Below are 6,000 nucleotides of genomic sequence, written 5' to 3' on the forward strand. Positions count from 1 at the left end.
GAAAATAATGTTGGATAAGGAAGCATTTTTCACTGCTAAATTTAAGCCCTGTACATTTCCATAATTTATTTTTTCCACTTGCTGTTTTATATGATGTATGTGACATTTGATTATTTAATACTATATGTGATTTGCATAAATCCAAGCCACACAACCCTCCTGCTGAAGATAAAATTGAGGTTAAAGATAAAGATTTATTTTCATATTTATACAGTGATTGGCTTCAGAGTGATGGTTTTTGTGGGCTTTTATTGTATGTGTGTGTAAGAAATTTCATATGTATATATTAAGTAGGCCTCTGAGAATTGAATAATTGTTTATGATTTTGATTTATATGGTTTACATTTTCATGGTTTGGGCCATATTTCGTTTATACTGTTTATTTCTCTTCAAGCCATTAATAATTATACCATAAAGTATAATTTTATAGCAATGCAAATATCTAAGGAACTACAAATATTTTGTGCCTTGTAAATTCAATAAAGTATGCTTCTTTTGACCTATTGGCTGCTTCCTTCAGCTTTACTGCAGATACTCTTGAAGCAGTTTTTAATTGCAAGATGTGTCTGCATGAGCCAGTACCTGTACAACCCATCTGTTCTGGCTATGTCAAGCCTGGCTGGTTGGAGAACAGAATGACTGCCCAGTATTTGGTGCTGTGACATAGCCCTGACATCTTGACCAACAGGGCAGTAGGTAGACCAGTGTAGGGCAAGGCAGTCAGGAGTAGTGAGGCTTTTGTAGAACTATTTAAGAATAGGCTCTGGCATCCTCATGACCTTTGAGGGCTCAGCCTTTGGTCTGACAGTCACTTACTCTCTCTGCCTAGCTAAATCCTCCAGGAAGGTTTTTCTGGACCCCCAAACTAAAATGAGGCTGTTTGTTCTCACTTCTTAATGTCCTTATTGACCATACATTTATTTAAGTAAGACTTATGCTCCCTGTTCTTAGCCATTTTGCTGTTACCACTATTCAGTGGGCACAGTGCTTAAAACTTTAATAGTATCAATTATTGAATAGATTATGTGTTAATCAGCTTCCCATTACTGTAAAAAAGTGCCTGAGATAGTCAGCTTTAAAAAAAGGAAAGGTTTATTTTGATTCATGGTTTCAGAGTCCATGGTTGGTAGGTCCTGAGAACATTAGGGCAGACATCATGGCAGGGAAGCAGAAAGAGGAGGAGTCAAGAGTCCCAATGTCCCTTTCAAGGGCATTCCCCTAAGTAACCAGAAGACTTAGAATTAGGGCCCCCCCCCCCTGCCCCGGCTTAAAATTTCTACCATGTCCCAAGAGCATTACAAACTGGGAACTAACACATGGGCCTCTGGGGGACATTCACAATCCAAACCATACTGATTATCAAGAATGGACAGGGTAAATAAGGCAAAATGAATATTTTTTAATCTGCCACAGATTTTATGCAGAAACAGAAACAGACATTTTACTCTTTAGATAATATCCCAAAACTTCTTACCATGATATCTAAGGCTCACTTATTCAGTTAACACTCACTGAACCTGATATTTATTGATTTCAACGATTTCCTAAATAGTATTCTAGACAGTGGGATCCATAGTGGATAAGACAGACTGCCAACAAGATAGCATTCTGCTGGGAGATCAGCAAAAAATTGTGAACTCATAAAGAAGATAAAAAAAAAAGAAGAAGATTCAAATTCTATTTCTTTTGTCCTTTTTCCACCCTCGAGTCTACATTCAAGCACAGGAAACTTCTTCAGACACACCATACTGACTTACCTCCTGCCCTTTACACAAGGTGTGCTTCCTGCCTAGAAGAAACACCACTGTCCTCTCGAGCCTGCCCACCCAGCTGCTACACATCTCAAATCAGCTGCGACTTCCTCTGGCAGCAGTGTCTGACCTCAAGTATGAGCTACATCTGCTTCTCCATGCAGATCTGCCGATCTGCCCACCATGTCCATCACAGCACTTTATCTGACTGACTTGTAATGATCAGTTCAATTGAGTACGTGGCATGTTGAATGACTTCTGTCTCCCTTTAAGTTTTAGTGGAGTAGACTTTCTTCTGGATGCACATCTCAAACTGACTTCCAGTTTCTCTAGATCAGGGTCTTAGGTTTTCTATACCACGGACCTCTTTAAAGCACAGAAACCCCTCAGAATCATGTTTTTAACTGAACAAAATAAAATGCTTGCATTAAAAAGGAAAACAATTACTGAAAGATGATTCCCAAAGTATTATGTATTATATAATATATAAACAGTGTATACATATATCTAAAATATATACACATATGTGGTACATTCATACACACACACATTTCAGTACTGGGAATTGAACGAAGCGTGTTCTGCCTCTGAGTTATAGCTGCAGAACCTTTTAATTTTTTATTTTAGGGACAGGGTCTTGCTCAATTGCCTAGGCCTACCTTGGATTCATGATCCTCCTTTCTTGGCCTCTGAGTACCTGGATTACAGGCCTGCACTACTGTGCCCGACTTTATTTTAATTTTTTTGTGTGAAAATAGTAGTGTTTGTGCTGTTTTATTGGCACATTAAATGACAAGATCTGGTGCTAGGTCTCATAGCCACCATAATTTTGACAGGATGAAGGTACATGGTATTTTGAGACATTTGCAGCATTTTAATGTGAACAGTAAATATCAGTGATTTCTGTTGGTGACATACTCACAGGCTTGGAGTTTGTTGCCATCGCTCTTATTAAATGAAATGCTAAATGTCAGATGGAATTCAGTGAACATGTATTTTTTTCCCAAGATAGAAATATAGATTTCTATTCATAGATCTAGTGGGCCCAGGAGCCCAAATTAAGAAGCCCTACCCTGGGTGAGAAACATATTATGTTAAGCTGCAGAGCATACTCAGGTGAGAATTCCCATGTAGAAATCACAACTCCAGTCTTGCCTTGGTGGTATTGTCTTCTCCATCCCACCTGGCAGCTCACTGTGGGAAGTCAAGGTGAGTCCTCCTGCTTTGTCCTGCTTACCCTATCCCCGGCCTCTAGTTCCTAATCTAGTCCTCTTGAGGCTCCAACAAAAAAAGCACAGTGCATAACAAATGTTGTTTTATACATTAGCAAGATAAATGTCAAAAAGAAAAAGAGTGCTCGTGGCCAGCAGTTCTTGACTATCAAATGTGTTGAAGGTAAGTAAAATGTGTCCCTTGTAGGAATATGCTGTATGGCTCTGAAACCAGCCTAACTCACTTACCCCTCTTATCACTGTGGGGTTGACTGAGGAAGAAAGAAAAAATATAAAGCTTTCAAAATATAAAACTTATAAGTGAAACTAAAATAAATCTAGCAGTAAAATGTCTACAGAAGGGCATGCTGTATGTAGAATTGATGATAGTCTGGTTAAGTTTCATATAAAATGTTTTCTGGGGTGAGATAATATACCATGCTTTTTTTTTTAACTCAGAAACTTCATTATAACTAGAGTCAAATGGATTTTTTCTCTTAAAGATATCAACTTACAAGGACAGAAGAAAATAGCACTGAATTTTACTTTACTGCTGGAAAGCAGATAGATATTGGGAAGCGAGTTAACAAACCTAAGAAAGCTGACTTCCAAGCCAATACTGGGGGAGAGTTGAGAACGATCTATATTTCCATCATGGATTTCACAAAAGGTTCAGGAACAGGCAGATGGTAGGCACCTCAGGGACTGGTATGGCAGGGGTATATGGGGTAAGAGCAGTTTGAGAAGCAGTTCCATCCTTAAGTAATGTCCCATGCTATGCTGCTATTGGCCTGACCAATGTCTGGAGATTTGTTTTCTACATTTAGTAAAATAAGGCTTCTAGGTTGAGGGATGGATGCCAGGCATGGCTTATTGTTACTATTCTAAAAGCAGGGAAGTTAGTGTGGAAACAGATATTCTGTGTGATCAGGACTAATGTTCAGACTTCCCACCAAGATTTCAGAATGCTAATATCTCTATCTTCCAAAGACTTTTCCCTGAGGTATATGACTAGCCAAGCGGAAAAAACTAAAGATACGGATATTAGGTATCTCTCTGATAAATGGCTGCCTTGATCGCTCTACAGCGAAGTTCTAAGGTAGCAAATGCCTCTCCACATTCTGAATCTTTAATGAGGATTTTAGCTTCCTTGAGCAATCCAAGGATCACTGTATAATCATGGATATTCTCTAACATGAAAAACATAGACCACATAATGCAGAAAAATATCAACATGGAGAAATAGAGTCTATGAAGAGAAAAAAACAGAAAACATATTGCAGCCATGGAACAAGAGCAGGGCATATCAATTAACAGTATTCAGGAAGCAAAAATGAGCTTTTAGAAATTAAAAATTTGATGGCAAAAGTTAAAACAAGTAAATAAACCAGAAGATAAATTTGAGGAGTCTTTTAGAAAGGTAAACAATGAGAAAGTAGGAGAGAAAATCTAACAACCAAAAAGAGCTGTTCCAGAATGATGTATCAGGGAAGACATGGTGATATAATCAAACAACTCAAGATGAAATTTCCAGAACCATAGGCTGCTAGTTTCTAGATTGAAAGAACCTGCCTAGAACCCTGGAGAATCGATGGAAATATATCATCATTAAAGCCATAGAGTAGAGAAAAACAATCTCCAAACTTCTATAAAAAAGGGAGAAATTAGAAACAAGATATTTGAATGGTTGCACACATCCCAGCAGAAACCCTGGAATCAGGAGACAGTGAAGCAGTGCCTGAAATTATTTCCAACCTATAATTCTAAATGGAGCCCAGCAATGAATGAAACGTGAATAATAATGACATTTTCAAGATATTCAAGATATTAAAAAAAAAGCAACAACAACTTGTCTCTCATACATTGTATGCCCTTTTAAAAGAAGTCACTGAAGACATACTCCAACAGAGGAGAAAATAAATGACTTGGAATACAGGAAATAAGAGATTCAACACAGAAATGATATGAAGTCCAAAGTCAGGGGGATAGTGAAAGGAGAGCCCAGCAGAAGAGACTTCACTAGTTATGTGGGGTTACTGGTTCATGTTGGAGCAGGGTGGCTCAAGAGTCATCCTCACAAAGTGCTGGTGTTGAAGCTTTTCCTCCGAGGTCAGAATGCCAGGTCAGCCTGACCCAGATTCTTCTCTGCACTTCTCTTGTACTTACTACCTACTGACACAGTTCCTGCTTTTCCATTTATGTCTGCTGCTTGGATTAACCACTCCTGGGGTATAAGGAAACAGAAAAGAAAAAGAGGAAATAAAAAAGAGACAAGAAGAGAACACAACAGAAGGGATAGAAGGAAAAGAAAGAACACAGGCAGCAACACCAGGGGTTCTCCCCCTGCCTGTGTTGCTGCCAGCTCCCAGGGCTCAGCTCACAGAGGGGTTTTACCACATGGCTCCTCTCTGGTGAGCCCTGTTTCTGAAAATGAACCCATCAGATCTTGCACTGGTATACCCAAAGATCTCTCATAAGCTCTTAGGAAACTAAAAATGAATATTCTTCTTGGGAAAGAAGGAAAAGAGAGGAGCAGGGTTAAGAGGAAGTTTAGTGTTCTACAAAACACAACTTGGAAACATTCTTTTACTTAGATATTTGAATTTAATTCAAAAACTTTAAGTTACTTGCCTACATGGTTAATAACTATGGACAAATGGCTCTGCACAGCACTATTTGAAGTTTCTCGGTTGATAATCTAGAAATTAGAAAAAGTCAGATTATCAAACCCTGTTGTAGATAGTCGTCTTTTTCTGCCAGCATCTGAAAACCCTTTGTCTTTAGGGAGAAGCTGACATCATATGAACATTTGTGGCAAGCAAAACTCCAGATGCCACTGGAGAAACCAAAGGGACACTTCTTGCCTCTCCTGTCCTCTAAAACCTAGGTTGTATGTATGTCACCCAGACTTAGCTCATTCTGGCATCCACCCAGCATGTGGCACTGAAAGGGAGGTGTGACCATGAAGGAGAGTCACTTCAGGACTCCCAGGACAGTGGCACAGCAGGGGTCCAGCAGTGGAAAGCAGGTGCTTGGCT

The sequence above is a fragment of the Urocitellus parryii genome, chromosome 4 (genome assembly GCF_045843805.1).
Source record: "Urocitellus parryii isolate mUroPar1 chromosome 4, mUroPar1.hap1, whole genome shotgun sequence".
In the NCBI taxonomy this organism is placed as follows: domain Eukaryota; kingdom Metazoa; phylum Chordata; class Mammalia; order Rodentia; family Sciuridae; genus Urocitellus; species Urocitellus parryii.